This window comes from Phacochoerus africanus, chromosome 10, assembly GCF_016906955.1.
Source record: "Phacochoerus africanus isolate WHEZ1 chromosome 10, ROS_Pafr_v1, whole genome shotgun sequence".
NCBI classification, from domain to species: domain Eukaryota; kingdom Metazoa; phylum Chordata; class Mammalia; order Artiodactyla; family Suidae; genus Phacochoerus; species Phacochoerus africanus.
In genome coordinates, this window is record NC_062553.1 from 65,923,547 (window position 1) to 65,940,939 (window position 17,393).

Genomic DNA, 17,393 nt, shown 5'->3' on the forward strand with positions numbered 1-17,393 from the left:
AGCTCATCTTCTCTGACCTTGATTTTCTGATTAGTTTTTACCAATTTATCTGACTTTCATGGATCTTGGTTTTTTGCCAGTCACTCGCAGCTACTGTCATCCATGATTCTGGGATTCTTGATTTTTTTTTTTAGCAAATGACATATTGACCTTTTGTACCTTCTCTAAACCAAAGAAGTCAATAGAAAAACACCACAGTGGAAAAAGAGCACAGTACATGCAAAGAAGAGCCTGGAATGGACCAAAAAAACCCAGAAAAACAAAATGACGGTCAATCATATTAATAATTAGAGATTTGACAGTTAATGAAATACTGTATTTCTACACATATTGTGGATTGCGAGACTTAATATTCATCACAGAAAGGGCACCAAATAAATAACTGGTTATTCTAGCGCTGGCTTAATGAATGTTTGCACAGATTGGTGATGGATGCAGAGAGGGACGTCACATGTGGGCCTGTAGGTAAGAAAATTTTTCCTTCTCTCCTAGGTTCATTAGTTGATGTAAGAATTAAACTGACATAAAAATAGATTAATAAGAAAATTAGTTTTGTACATATGGATCCCATAAAAATACAAGACTCTAAGAAGTAACCAAAGCAGGCCCCTTTTATACCTTTTAGACAAACAATATATTTATGCAAAAATGACATGATAAAAAATTTGGGCTTTGGGAAGCAAATTCATGAAGAAATAATGAGGTTTGTTTATATGACATTGTTAATCTATCTTTTATATAAGTGTGTATTTTTCAATCCCAATCATTAATTTAATCCCCCCCAACATTTCCCCTTTGGTAACCATAAGTTTGGTTTTGAAAACTGAGCCTGTTTCTGTTTTGTAAGTTCTTTTGTATCATTTTTATTAGACTGCACATATTGGTGCTCTCATATGATATTTGTCTTTCTCTAATTTAGTATGATAATCTCTAGGTCCATCCATGTGCTGCAAATGGCATTCTTTCTTTTTTTTCTTTTTAGGGCCACAGCCGTGGCACATGGAGGTTCCCAGGCTAGGGGTTTAATTGGAGCTGCAGCCACAGGCCTACGCCAGAGCCACAGCAACACTGGATCTGAGCCACGTCTGTGACCCACACCACAACTCGTGGCAATGCCAGACCCTTAACCCACTGAGTGAGACCAGGGATCGAACCTGCAACCTCATGCTTCCTAGTTGGATTCCTTTCCACTGCACCATGACGGGAACTCTTATTTCTTTTTATGGTTAAGTAATAATCCCTTGCATGTATGTATCACGTCTTCTTTATCCAGTCCTCTGTTAATGGACATTTGAGTCGATTCCATGTCTAGGCTATCGTAAATAGTGCAGCAGTAAGTACTGGGGTGCACATATCTTTTTTGTTTTCCTCCTTTTTTTTTTAGGGCCGGCATAGCATATGGAAGTTCCCAGCTAGGGGTTGAATTGTAGCTGTAGCTGCCAGCCTACCACAGCCACAGCAACTTGAGATCCAAGCTCCATCTGTGACCTAGGCCACAGCTCACGGTAATGCCAGATCCTTCACTTTTAGTCTGTGTCTTTTGCCTCAAAGTGAGTCTCTTGTAGGCAGCATATTGAAAGATCTTGTTTTTTGATCCAATCAACCACTTTTTCTTTTGGTTGGAATTATTCTATCTGCTAGATCGATTATAATCTCTAGGTCAATTCTGTGACATTTAGTCTTCTATTCATTGCTTCAAGAGTGCTTTTTATCTCAGGGGTAGAATTAGCTGTTTTTATTTGGGTCTTCTTTTTATTTTGTATTTTCTTGTTAAAATGATCTGTGGTTAGATCAATTCTCTTTCCTAATTCAGTTAGTATTTTTATTACCAATGTTTTGACTTCATTGTTTCATAGACTAATTATCTTTATTTCATGATCTTTTCCAGGGGTTTTCTCTTGCTCTTTTCTTTGGGAATAGATCCTCTGCATTTTCATTTTATTTAACTTGCTCTGTCTCTACAAATGTAGTGAGTTACCTATTTTGGTCCTGAAGCAGTGTTATTATGTGGAAGTATCTCTATGTAGCTGTTATTCAGTACCTTTGGTGGGAGGGTTGGGTTTGATATGGAGGCCAGTCACATTTCCTTAGGGTGTGCTGGCCACTATAATCTTGGTAGAAGCTGTGGCTGGCGATGGAAGAGCCAGAGCTTGTGCAGGGAGGAAGGCGAGACTTCCACTCTTCTCAGTGGTCATCTCTGCCCTGTCAGGGCTGGTGTCTGTTCACAAGGTGCTGGAGCAGAAAGATGAGGGTCCAGCTTGAGCTGGCTCTGTTCCCTTTAAGTGTGTGTTTTTCCTTCTTCCTGCTCTGGATGCTTTTCCCCAAAAGAGAGGCAGCTGAAGCAAGTGGGGCTCATGTGCTTTTAGAGGTCTGAGGCTCTGCCTGTGTAGACATCACCACTAAGTAGGGCTTATGTGCTTTCAGAGGTCTGAGGCTATGCCTTTGTAGACATCACACTTTTTACATAGCTTTAGGTAGCACGCCAGTTAGGACCATTCAGAATTTCAGAAACAAAATTTACGTGAAAGAATGTTTTGGGTTCATGAAGGTTCTGAACTCTAAAAGCATATACAGAACAAAGGACTTGCCTAAATACTTAGCTAAGCATCTTGACCAAACTTTAATTGACTTCCACCTGCAGTAGGTTGTAGCTTATGTCCCTAAAGATGACCTCCCAGCCTCCATGCTGAGTTTTTGCTGAAGAAAATGTGATCGTGCCAAACCATAAAATGTACATTGTCTAACCCACCTTGTCAAACCATTTTTAGTAATTTTTCCACTTTTTCTGTAGTATTCCATTTCTACATAGCTCCCTTGTCCCATTTTTGTCCCCCCCACTCACTTCCTCCTAGTTTCTTTTTTTCCTTATCTGTTTTCCCTTTAAAAACCTCGGTGACTTTTGTCTTAGTTGGAGTTGACCTTCAGTTTATACTGGAATCTTTCTCTACCCTTATTCTGGCTGTTTGAATAAAATTTGTCTTATACCCTTTCATAGGTATCTGGTTCTCTTTTTACTTGACAAGTACACGTACTTGCATTTTTCATGCAGAAGATGTTTCTGAAGAGTGTTTATCAAAAAATGTACAGGATTATTTCCATTCTTAGGATTGAATGGATTAACTAACACAATATGTTTAACCAAGAGTAAAATCTTTGGGTACATCAGGAAGGCACAGTTCTTGTTAAATGTGAAGGAAAATCTTTTGTTTTCATGCCAAAATTTTTATTTAATTAAAATTTTTTTACTATAGTTGATCTACAATGTTCTGTTAATTTCTGAAGGAAAATCTAATCTTATGTCACCATGATTGAATTAAATGTAGTAATCTACCTTTTATGCCTTACTGGCTTTGGATCTCAAACTTTATTCCCTCTTTTTCTTCTTTTCTATCGTAACAAAACTTTGATAGCAAAACAAGAAACATTTTATAGCAAGGAAAATGACAGTCGCCACACAGGCCAGCAGGAACGCAATCACATCCAGAGAGTGGTACTGGTACCAGGTGAAGTTGTGGGCTGCTGGCCACAGGTGCTTTGCTTCTTTGTGGTGCATGACAAACTCGATCCAGAAGACTGCTCGGTCCAGGGGTTTCATGGGCTGATCATATTGAATGGTTGATAACCACATAAAATTCTCTTTATACCTGAAGGAAAAGCAAATAGAAATCGATTTGTAGAATGAACTAGAAAAGATAAATACATGAAATTTTCATGCAGATGGTAAAAATGAGTGCCACAAAGAGTGGAAAATTATTTTCCTCAGAGATGATTATAGAGGTCTTAAGCTTATAGGCTAGAATGTGTTTAATAAATAGGACTTCAAACTCTGAAGAAAAGAGAGAATATGGTAAGTATTTGTAGGTTAAAGAATGGAATGAGGAGTTCCCGTCGTGGTGCAGTGGTTAACGAATCCGACTAGGAACCATGAGGTTGCAGGTTCGGTCCCTGCCCTTGCTCAGTGGGTTAAGTGTCCGGCGTTGCCGTGAGCTGTGGTGTAGGTTGCAGACGCGGCTCGGATCCCGCGTTGCTGTGGGTCTGGCGTAGGCTGGTGGCTATAGCTCCGATTGGACCCTAGCCTGGGAACCTCCACATGCCGCGGGAGCGGCCCAAGAAATAGCAAAAAGACAAAAAAAAAAAAAAGAATGGAATGAGTTAAGTCACAAAAGCAAAAAACAAAACAATATATGTTTTAAGTGTTCAAAGCTTGAGTTACTCAGCAAGGAATTGTAAAGAGACTGGTAGGCAAATTTTAAAATACTATCCTAATCCAGAGATAGGAGGTAAATCCATGATGAGGTTCAGAGACATGTCTAGGCAGGTTTGATCAGGAGTTGGTGTTAACCTTATATTAGTGAAGTAGTGGTTAAAAGTGTGGAAGTAGATTGCCTTGGTTTGAATCCTGACTCTGACACTTATCGTATTGTCTGCTTCTTTATTCTCTGTTCCTCAGTTTTACATTATTAAATAGAACGGATAGGAATAATGCCTTACCTGATTCTTTTGAGAAATAGTATGTTGATTCTTAGAAGTATTCCTAGCATATATTGACTCTCAGTAAATGTGTGCTAGTATTGTTGCTTTTTCTTGTTAGTAGCTTTAGAATTTGAACTCTGCTTAACATTTCACTTTCAGGTATTGTAGTTACATTTGTTTCTATTGTAGAAATGATGATGGACTAGCAGACAAGGAAGAAGGAAGAATAGAGATATGGCTCATGGACTCCAAATCACAAAGTGCTGAGGCATGGCACTGTGGCAATAACAGTGAGGTAACTTATTCCTCTGTTCTGTAAAATCACAGGGGAAGCACTGGGCTTTTGAGAGGAGGGCAGTAATCTGGAAACATTTTTGTAGTACAGTAGACTTTGCTGAAGAAGTTACTTAATATATGAAAAGGACTTAGTACAAAGAGTAGCATATTGCAAATGTTCAGTATATATTAGCTAATAAATTATCTTCATTTTTTTTTAATCTTTTTTTTTTTTTAAGGTCTGCACCTGCGGCATATGGAAGTTCCCAGGCTAGGGGTCAAAGGAGCAACAGCTGCTGGCCTACACTACAGCCACAGCAACACTTGATCCAAGCCATGACTGCAACCTACACCACAGCTCATGGCAATGCCAGGATCCGTAACCCCCTGAGTGAGGCTCAGGATGGAGCCTGCGTCCTCATAGATAGTAGTTAGGTTCGTTAACACTGAGCCACAACTGAGCCACAACGGCAACTCCAAATTATTTTCATTTTTTTGACAGCAGCTTTACATCATTTAAAAAAATGTATAAAACTAGAGAGATATACTTTTACATAAAACCACCAAATGAAAGATATATTTTTTAGAAGAAATTGTTCTTCTTATGGTGCTCATTTAGAATAATAGTTGTGCTAAAAAAGACACCCCTTTATTTTATTTTAGGCCACACCTGCATCATGTGCAAGTTCCCAGTCAGGGACTGAACCTGTGCCGCAGCTTGGCCCTGCATCACAGCTGCAGCAACACCGCATTGTTAACCCCTTGTGCCACAAGAGAACTTCCAAATGACACTACTTTTAAAACACCCAAATGTCCATTGTGCTGTCACTACCAATATATTCTCAAAATATTTTCTTTCTAAAGTCATTGCGAAACAAAAGGGGAAAAATATTTATCATAGTTATGATATTAATGGTAATGTATTACTGAAATTCACTTATATCCTGAAGTGATTTGGAAATGAAATGTTTCTGGTTTCAGAAAATTTGGCTTTTTAGTAGGATATTCCAACATATCTTCAAAGTTAATTACTTTTAGATTTTACATTCTTCCAAATAAGACAAAACCAGGCACAACCAAAAGAACTAAAAATGTACCTACATTTAAGTGGTATCTACATAGTTGTAACTGTGTAAATTAGAAAATTCTAATTGTTTACCATTTATCAATGATGAGGTCTACCGGAGGCCAGCTCTGGCGGCCAGGGAGTATACATCCCGATAGGAGAGGGACACGGTGTCGGCGAATGTACAGTTACGGAGACAGCCTCTTTGTCCCTTCTTTCAGGGCGCTGGACTGCTCAAATTTTATTAGCATAAGTGGTTGATTATATAGACAGTTTTTTAGTACAGATTACATCATAGTGTTAAAAGTACATTGGTTAACTCTTAGGCTTTGTTTTTTGATCACATGGTACAGTAGCAATACATCACATTTTAAAATCTTCAACTTAACTAAATTTAATGAGTACAATTCAAGGACAAACAGGTGTAGCATATCATGTGGGAAAGAGGAGACTCAGCACAAACCATCTCATGGCCGGCCAATTCCCACAACCTGAAGAGGCCGCAAACATAACAATTTTTGTCTTCAGACTAGTGTCTATCTTTAAAGCGTCCTTGGCAGGGAAACAGTATGAGAAAATACAAATCAACTTAGCTAGCTACTGCTAAAAGTTTTTAAAATCAAGGACAAAACTCACAGCTGGGTTTCTTTTGATCAAGAATAATATATGTCTAACTTCTACAAACCTCATTAAAATCCTAACTCTAAAGACTACTGTAACTAGTTAGTAGATAAACACTATATATTAATTAAGTTGGATATGAATAGGGGAAAGTCCTTCAGGATGAAATTCTTATCATATTATTGTTGTAACTTTGTTAAATCACAAATCATCACAGGAAAATAAGAATGGAAAATAAGAATAATAAGCACTTAATCAGGAAAGACTGAGGAAAACTGAATAACAAATAAAACAACAGGAAAGACTAGGTCACCGGAGAAACAATCCATGTTCTCCAGCACAAACATGGAAATTGTTTTCCCAGGAAAGCCCCAGTTCTTCCCCATCAACATCAAAATGAGAGCTGTGTAACCTGAGGCCTGCCCTCGGCTTGTATCGTACAGGCAGGCTTTCATCCTAACCAGAGGCCCACCTTCAGCATGTACCATTCAGGTGAGCTCCCATTCTTGGTTAGGAACTTGCCTTCAGGTTTTTCTGCCATCAGGCAAGGTCCTTTTTTTGACTCTCTGCATCTTCTCGGCTCCCCGCAGAGGTGAAAATATTAGCATAGAAAACTTGGGAATTATTAAATGTAATGAGAATTTGAGATTGATTATGACATGGTTGTTTACTGGAAATAATCCATTTGAAAATTTAGACTTTTGAGGAGTTGTCTTGCTGAAGGAAAGTCTTAACTGTGTGGATGGGTATTCTTATAACATTCATGGTTCCACACTTTAACTTTGTTCCCAATGCATCCTCTTAATCCTTCTGTTACCATTTCAGTGACTTCTCATTCTAATCATTAGTTCTTTCAAAATTTCTCCATTGTCCTTAAACCTCTGACAATCCTTTCCCCTAAAACCACTGGAAAATACTTAATGCCACCCTCACAATAGGTTATTGTTGACTGTTTTCAAAATGTTGAGCAAATCTTACTTCTTGTGTTTATATCAAGGCTCATTGCTGCCTCCCTGGTCTTCATATGAAAACTTCTTTATAAATAGCATCGATAAAAAAATTATACACACACACACACACACACATACACACACACTCATGAAGGATTATTTGTGACTTGCTTCAAGGCATTGACCAAATCTGTTCTTGGCATTGTTTCCAGGTCCAATCTGACAGCTGCTCCCTTGGCTGTCATGTGAGCAATGTATTATCAGGCTGATCACCAAACAGAGGAATGCCCACCATAGGTATCCCATGGTAGATGGCCTCATAAATGCCATTGTTGCCACCATGAGTTATGAAAGCTTTGGTTTTTGGATGACCTAGGATTGAGTGAATTTCAAGAAAAGTATTAATTTTAAAGTCTTAGAAATGAAATGAGCAATAAGTATTAAAAGACTCTGAAAGAAGCAGCATCTTATAGATATCAGACAATTATGTACTTGAAACTGCATTTAAATTTCTTTCAGAAATCAGAGCGAGAAACCCCTAAATCTGCTGGAGAGGTCACTGAAGACTTCATGAAAGAAGTTCTGTGTCACTTGAACTTCACAAATGAATTCAAGTTTGGCAAGTGAACAACTTGAAAGAACATTCCAGGTAGAAGAAACCGTATGTGCAAAAAAAAAGGGGGGGGGAGGGTAGGAGGGGCATGTCAGAAATAAATTCTCTTAGAGAAGTAGGGAAGTCCTTTAGTCTGGTAGGAAGGATGTCAGGCAGTAGGAAGGATGTCAGGCAGCAGGAAGGATAAAGGTAGTGGGGCTGGAAACAGGAAGGAAAAGCTACATTGTATCATGAAATGCATAATTGCTTCAAGAAAAAGATTGTGGATTTTTTTCAGTATAGAAAATACAGAGTCCGTGGACTCTCTCTAACAAAAAGAGGAGCTGTTACTTTTTAATAGCCTTTAAAACATCCCTACAGGGAGAAAAGTTAGGTGTAAGGCAAGAATTCAGAAACAGAACAACAATCCCCAAAGTTATTCAGAGTAAGAAGTAGTTACAGCTAAAATGAAGATATTGGATTCTGGCCATAAGGGACATGACTGTACATAATAAAATATCAACTGCTCTATTTCCTTCCTTCCTTCCTTCCTTCCTTCCTTCCTTCCTTCCTTCCTTCCTTCCTTCCTTCCTTCCTTCCTTCTTTCTTTCTTTCTTTCTTTCTTTCTTTCTTTCTTTCTTTCTTTTTCTTTCTTTCTTTCTTTCTTTCTTTCTTTCTTTCTTTCTTTCTTTCTTTCTTTCTTTCTTTCTTTCTTTCTTTCTTTCTTCTTTCTTTTCTTCCTTCCTTTCTTTCTTTCTTTCTTTCTTTTTTTACCTAGAGCTGGAAATAACAATGAATGTATAAAGTTTTCTTTTTATGTGTTTCAATAATAAATGCCCAATGAATTTATTTCCTGAAGTATTATCACTCTGATCAGCTGTTACTCATGTTTTCAGTATTTATTCTTCCACGTCTTACCAAGAAGGTCGTTCTGGGGGATCCACTTATACAGCTGAGTATTGGGTCCTAAGTATCTGGTTTCTTGCCATCATATTTCCACAGAACCTGTTAGGGTAAAGAAAATAGCTTATTCCACATGTTGGACTTCAGGGTTTTAACATTAGAGTTCCAAAGAGATTAGAAGACCTCTGGTGAAATGTCTTCCATATGACAGATAAAGAAACAAGGGCAAGAGGTCTAAAGTAATGATAACTACTAATGCACTAACATCTATAGGAATAACCACATTTTATATACTTATTGTTATGTTCAATCAGGTATGGACTGCAATCATGACATATCACAGATGATGACGTAAACAAATGAGATTTTCAATGACAAATTCAAATTTTTAAGAAATTGTTCGATGGTCTTGATTCTAGTGCAAACGGGCTGTGGCAAATTGTTAATAACCCCTGTACTTTGTTTTGCTTTATATACTAGCTCTCATTTTCAAATAAGATATTTAATGGCTTACTTTTTTTTAACTATTATAGAAGGTAGTTAAGTTATATCCACTTATTAATATACCTTGTTTTTTAGTTTTACATCTTTTTCTTTACCAAATGAAAATGCATGCACCACCACTTAGGAGAAATAAATATTTCTGCTTATTTATAATTTATTAATAATAAGTTAATTAATGCTGCCTAGAGAGTATAACTTCTTAGACTACAAATTGTTAGGCACTATTTCCAAGAAAAATGACAATTGGTAATTTTTGACATGAATCCAGAGTATTACCACTATTATTGGGCATGGAAATTGTTTAAATTTAGAAAAGAAGAGCCTGTTGATAACTTATAAGTGTCGATAGTGCTGTTGAAAAGTTTCAAAATAGTGATGCTAATATTTATTTAACTGGCCCTAAACACTTCAACCATGAAGCACAAAGCATTGACAGCATTGATTAATGTGGTTTCTATGCACAGTACCAAAATAAGTTACTAACTTTGGAATTCCTAAATAATTTGCATAAACCAGATTGTAATTTACAAGTGTTTAACTTTTATTTGCTATGAAGTAATTTTAGGTTTCTAGCCAAAAAATAAATAAATAAATAAAATAGCATAGGTGGTTAGGAGAATAATAACAATACCAGATTGTAAGCTAAAAAGTAGTTTGTAAATATCCAAAGACCCCAGGTGTATTTTGCATATTAGAAAATAAGTTTCTGCCATATTTTACGGAGAAGGAGGCAGCTGAACCATTTCCATGCTCCTCTTCTTTTTATTGTTCCTTCTTCCTCAATGAGGAGGGGTACTCCGATAGGTTAGAAGCAGAGTTCATTTAGGGCCAGACTTTACAGTGCACAGGGTTCACACTAAGGGCAAGACCCCATCTTCATCTTTTCTTTTATCTTCCTGCTTCAGACTTTGGCAGGACCCAGTCAACCAGGGCAGGCTGATGTTTCTGTTTCTTTAAATCACTGCGGCTGCAGGGTACCTAGAGGCAGCTCAGTGAGCCCTGGCCATCCTTTCTCTGAACAGCAGCCTGGAAACCACACTGAATGGGTCTCTTCTAAAATTTAGGAGAAGTAAAATGTGGCAGGATTACCTAGAAAGTATGAACTGCATGTCGTATTCCAGACTTTCATCAGTATTGCTTAACATTACTGTACAAGTTCACCTACTGTTAAAATTTAGCTCCTGAGAACATCTCTATGTGTACCATGTCCTTAGGAGTCCTTCAAGGAAAAGGAGCAAATGACAAGGTAGAATTTAGTGATTTCTTTTCCTGTCCACAATCTCATTATAATACCAAAATTCACACTGCATCTCCTAAATAAATTTCTTTTTGATTACAATGTTAATCCAGAACTATTGTGGACCACACACTCTCTGTATGGTTATAAGACCTGCCAGGTTAATTTTGGTTTTTAAATATATCTGAGATACTTTGGAGCTATCATAATACTTTGTACTTCTTGCAGAAAATTTCTGTAAACAGACATTTTATAGAGATTAACATACTCATTAAATCATTGTCTACTATTAAGTTATTTTTATCTACCTTTTGTGGAATCTGGGTAAGGGCTGATGCAATTGTATTGGTTCTTTCTTCTGTCAGGTTAATGACTATTGACCCAAAGAAAATACCACAATGACATTTTCTCCAGATCTCTGGACAAACTCTTCCATTTCCTGTGAAAAATACTTGCTCAGTGACCAAAAAAAGTGGAAAGGATTGCTACGAATAAGATAAAATCTGATATTATTTTATCTGGAATTGAGTAGTGCTATTTTTGAAATAGTGTGATAAACTACATAGAATATTAAATTTATCTGTCTCAATCATTCCCAAGTGTACAAGTGAAAGTGTTAACTATATTCACATTGTGCACCAATCTCTGGGATTTTTCATGTGGTAAAACTAGAAATTTATGTCCATTTAAGACTCAGTTTTCCTCTTTCCACAGGCCCTGGCAACCTTCATTCTACTCTGTGTTTCCTCAAATTTGACTAGTCTGGGTACCTCATGTAAGTTGAATTATACAGTATTTTAGTCTTTTGGTGACTGACTTATTTTGTTTAGCATAAGTTTCATCCACAGTGCAACATGTGCTTGCAACTTCCTTTTAAAAGCTGAATATTATTTCATCGTTTGTAGAAATCTCATTTTGTTTGTTGCTTTACCTGTTGATGAGCTATCGGGTTGCCTCAACCTCTTGACTCATGAATAGTGCTTTTAGGAATATGGTGTACAAATATCTCATTGGGAACCTAATTTCATTTTTTTTTGGGGGGGGGGGATATGTACCCAGAAGAGGAATTGCTGGACTACATGGTAATTCTATTTTTATTTTTTGAGGAAATGCCATATTGTTTTCAGTCATGGCTGTTCTAAACAGACCTCACCCCTGTGGTCCTTGGAAAGGTGATTGAAGTCTGATCTAATGTCAGTTTCTTCTGCTGTCTGTATTTGTGCAAGTGTGTGTGTGTGTGTGTGTGTGTATTAATAAGAAATGAGATAGAGCCAGTACACAGTAGTGAGGAGAAGGTACTGTTAAACAGTGTTACAACTCAGAATCATCATCAGTTAACGCTGTTAATTTTTAAGTAAATTCTTGGAGAGTGGCCATGTAGGATTTAACTCACCTTGAATTCTTGATTATTACAGTTCTACTGAAGTGTTTGTTTACTCCAGCCAGACTTTCTGGAAAATTACTTTAGTCATTAGTATTTCATTTCCCTGACTATGAGGAAACACCAAGGAAAAATTGTAGTTCAGATGATTTTATTTCTATCATTCTCTCAGGTCTGTAATCCTTATACTTTAAACTTTGTCCAAATTTCCTAAACTCTCTGTCTAAATCACTGCTCGCTGATATTGAGGAGTCTTAGTATTGCTGTCTGGAATTTCTGTGGAACAGTCTTATTTACAACCTAGTAATATACTTGTGCTTTTTCATCTTTGAGTGACCATATTGCTGCATTTGTTTGCATAAGACTTCTTTAGCCCTGAATTGATGTCGCAGTAGGATGTGAATGTGTAACTGGCTGTGAGGGGCCCTTACCTTCACCTCACTGAGTCCCCCAGAAGGGCTGTCCCGCAGGGGGAGACGTACACCACAACTTTCTGCAGCAGAGGTCACCTTTTTGAACAATGCATTTCAAACTAAAGAAAGCTCCTTGGTGAAGCTGTATTTTTTGCCTGGAATTGTTTCAGAATTATTCTGTCTTGTGGTCCCAGATCCTTACCAATTAGAAAGAATGTTGCCACTTTGCATACTAGAATAAGTCCACATTGCTTAATGTGTAAGGAAAATATAGAGGAGTAAAAATTTCCTGGATACAGTATACCCATCTCTCTTTTTTAAATTTGTTTCTTTCTTCATTTTAAAATTCATTATTCTTTTCTGTCTGGAAAATATGACCCAATGCTTTCATCATAAATTATATACTTTCCTGTCCTAATTATAGTCTTAATTTTTTTTCCAAACTATTTTTAACAGAAAAAAAGAGGAAATCTTTTTTTTCAAAATTTAACTTTGCTGATTATGTTTTGTATAGAATGTTCTTCAAAATTATAATTTTACTAATGATATCAGTCTCAATATTAAGGTCATTGTATTTTCCTATGATTTACATGGTACCTTCAGGTAATTGTGTGTATTTCCAGGGACCTTAGCTACATTTAAACTTACTTGTTTTTCTTTTTTTTTATTATTAAAGTATAGTTGATTTACAGTGTTTCTTCAATTTCTGTTGTACAGAAAAGTGACCCAATCACACAGTTCCCTGTGCTATACAGTAGGACCCCACTGCCCATCCATTCCAAATGTTACAGTTTGCTGTAAACTTGTTTTTGGTGTCTTCGTTTGTTTTTTTCTCATTGGCTTGCTTCCCAAAGCTGCTTTATCTTTCTTGTGGAAAATTGATCCCTGCAGTATTATTGTAATACATCCTCTCTTACAATTAGTCACTAACACTATGTGGTTATTATAATTCTCTGAAATCCTTATGAAAATAATGTGAGCTCATGGCAAGAAAATATGAATAAGTATGAAAAATTATAAAAAAATAAGATTTACCTATAATCTTTATCCATGCATATCCTTAGTTTAAAATTTGTATGCTTTTTTAAAAAGTTGAAATACATTTGATGTATAACATAATGTAGTTTAAAGTTTATGATGTGTTTTGATACATTTATATATTATAATACAATTGCTGTTTTAATGATGGTTTGTACCTCTGCAATGTCATATGATTATCATTTCTGTTTTTGTGGTTGCAATTATTTAGATCTAGTCTTTTAGCAAGTTTGATGATTACGAAATAATATTATTGTCTCTATTCACTATACAGTACCTTAGATCTCTATGATTTATTTACTATGAGATTCATGTTTATACATCTCTTTTATTCTCCCAGCCCCTGGTAACACCATATTACTCAATGTTTTTATAAGTTTGATTTTTTAGATTCCATGTATAAGGGATATCAAATAGCATTTGTCTTTATCTGTCTTTTAAAAAAAATAAACAAACTTGACCCCCTTTAGCTAGACTAAGCAAAAAAAAAAGTTTTGAATTAATAAAATTAGAAATGAAAGTGGAGACATTTAAGCTAATAGTACAGAAATACATAGGCTCATAAGAGATTTCTATGAAGAATTATATGCTAATGAATTTCATAACCAAGAAAAATCGATAAATTTCTAGAAATACACTTCTTCCTAATACTGAATCAGGAAGAAATAGAAAATCTGAACAGTCATAATCAGTAAACATAATGAATCAGTAATTTAAAAACCTCCCTACACAGAAAACTCTAGGACAAGATGGCCTCACTGATGAATTCTATGAAACATTTAAAGAATAATTAAAGAGTTCCCAGTGTGGCTCAGTGGGTTACCAACCCGACCAGTATCCGTGAGGATGCAGGTTTGATCCCTGCCCTCTCTCAGTGGGTTAAGGATCTGTCATTGCCATGAGCTGTGGTGTAGGTTGCAGAAGCTGCTCGGTTGCTGCCTTGCTGTGGCTGTGGCATATTCTGGCAGTTGCAGCTCCAATTTAACCCCTATCCTGGGAACTTCCATATGCTGCATCTGAAGCCCCTCTGAAAAAAAACAGAAAAACCACAAAAATAAAACAAAAAAGAATAACTAATGCAAGTCTTTCCAAAGCTCTACCAAGAAATTTGAAAAGGAGGAAGAAAACATTTCCAAATTTTGTCTGCAAGGCAAACATTACCCTGGTATTAAATAGATCAGAACATTTCAAGATAAGAAAACTATAGGGAACATCCAGGATGAACATAGGTGCAAAAATATCAGCAAGCCAAATTCAAGAACACATTAAATTGCTTATATGCCATGACCAAGTGGGATTTATCCCTGGGATGCAAGGATAGATTAACATAATCATATCAGTCAATGTAATACATGGCATTGACAGACAAAATAACTTGATCATCTCAATAGATGTAGAAAAGCATTTGACAAAATATCATAACCTTTCCTGATAAAACCTTCAACATACTGGGAATATAAGGAACATATCTCAGCGTATTGGTTATTGAAGAAACATACCTCAGTAATAAAAGTCATATACGACAAACCCAAAGTTAAATTATACTCAACAGTGAAAATTTGGAAACTTTTTCTTAGAGATCAAGAACAAGACATGGAGCCCACTCATTCAATATAGAACAAGACATGGAGCCCACTCATTCAATATAGAACTAGAAACTTAGCCAGAACAACTCGGCAATACAAAGAAGTAAGATATCTAATTCAAAAAGGAAGAAGTGACATTTATTGCAGATTACAGAGTTTTTTTAGATGAAAAACCCCAGCAATTCAACTAAAAAAATGAGCCAGTCAACAAATTTGGTAAAGTTGCAGAATATAAAATGACCAGATAGAAATCAGCTTAATTTCTATATACTAGTAAGGAAACATCTGAAAAAAAAGCTTTCCCATTCACAATAGCATCAAAACAATAAAATAATTAATTAAATAAATTTCACCAATGAAGTGAAAGAGTTATCTAGTGATAACTACAAGACTTTATTGAGAGAAATAGAATAAAATGCAAATAAATGGAAAGGCATCTTGTGTTCATGGATCAGAAGTATTAATATTGTTAAAATGTCCACACTATCCAAAGTGAAATACATCACGCCTTTCAATTTCAAGTTATACTATAAGGCTGTAGTATTTAAACAATATAGAATTAGCCTAAAAAAAGACATATACACCAATGGAACAGAATACAGGGTTATTCATAATTAAATCCCGGCATATATAGTCAACTAATATTCTACAAGTGAGGCAAGAATACCCAGTGAGGAAAGAATAGTCTCTTCTTTCTCCTCTGAGAAAACTAGATAAATACATGCAAAAAATGAAATGAGACTCCTATCTTACATCTTTCACAAAAATTAACTCAAAATGGATCTAGGAGTCAAACATTAGACCATAAACCACAACACTCCTAAAAGAAAATGTAGGGAACAAGCTCCTTAACACTGGTCTTTAAAATGATTGTTTTTTTGTTTTTTTGGTTTTTTTGGATATAACGTAGCAACTACAACCAAAGAAAACACCAATAAGTGGGGCTAAATCAAAGTTAAAAGTTTCTGTACAGCAAAAGAAACAATAAACAAGGGAAAAATTGCAACCTACAGAATGGGAGAAAAAAATTTACAGACCATATAATGAATGAAAGATTAATATCTAAATATATATAGAACGTATACAACCAAACAAAATTTAATTAAAAATGGGTAGACGAACAAAATAGCACTTTTCCAAAGATGACATCCAAATGGCTAACAGGTATATGACAAGATGTTCAACATCAATAATCATCAGAAAAATGCAAATCAAAACCACAGAGATATCATCTCACACCTGTTGGTAAGGCTACCATCCAGAACAAGAGATAAGTGTTGGCAAGAATGTGAAGAAAAGGGAGTCCTTGTGTGCTGTCAGTGGGAACATAAATTGGTTCAGCCTCTATGGAAAACAAAATGAAGGTTCCTAAGAAAATTACACTAGATCTACTACATGATTTAGCAATTCCTCTTCTAGGTATATGCCCAAAGAAAATAACAAGGAGAGCAATTCCCTTTCTTGCAGAATTATACGCAGTAGCCAAGGGGAACATCCTAAGTGCCCATCCATTGATGAATGCATAAGGAAGGTCTGAGATGCACACAACATACACACACACACACACACACACACACACACACACACACACACACACACACACACACACACACACATTGGAAGATTAGTCATCCATGAGAGAGAAGGAAATTCTGCCATATTAGACACATGGATGGACTGTGAGGATATGCTAAAATTTGTGCTTTCATTTTCTTCTTTATTCTACTCCTATAATTAAATACACATTATGACATATATTTTGGAAATTATAATCCTAACTTGTATTCTTATGCTCTTACTATATTTGTTATTTTCACCTTGTTTCATGTAATTTAGCTTCGTGTAATTTAGCATTCATTGATAATATGATTGGAATGGTGTGATGTGCACATTTATACATTATTTAATCATGGCCTAAGTTTGGATATTTAAATTACTTCCAATGTTGACATTTATGAATTCTCCAAATATTGTTTTTGCACAACTTGATTATTTTTCTCAGTAGAGTTTTATAGCAGTATATTATGAAGCCAAAGGCTATAAAAGCATTTTAAAATTCTCGAGTTCCCGTCATGGCTCAGCAGAAATGAACCTGACTAGTATTCCTGATGATGAAGTTTCAATCCCTGGCCTCACTCAGTGGGTTAAGGATCTAGTGTCACAGTGAGCTGTGGTGTAGGTCACAGATGTGGCTCTGATCTGGTCTTGCTGTGGCGGTGGTGTAGGCCAGAATTGTGTTGATGTTAATCCAGTGACTGTGTTCCAGTGGCCACACCAGCACCTTTCCACACCTCCCAGAGCTAAAGTAGCAAGTCAGCGGTAGCAGCAAAAGTGAGAGCCATTTCAGAGACAT

General features: G+C 36.2%; 1 pseudogene; it reads right to left on the bottom strand.

The window, feature by feature from the left end:
• Window positions 1-3,308: 3,308 nt before the first annotated feature.
• Window positions 3,309-17,393, bottom strand: LOC125137433 (UDP-glucuronosyltransferase 2B31-like; annotated as a pseudogene).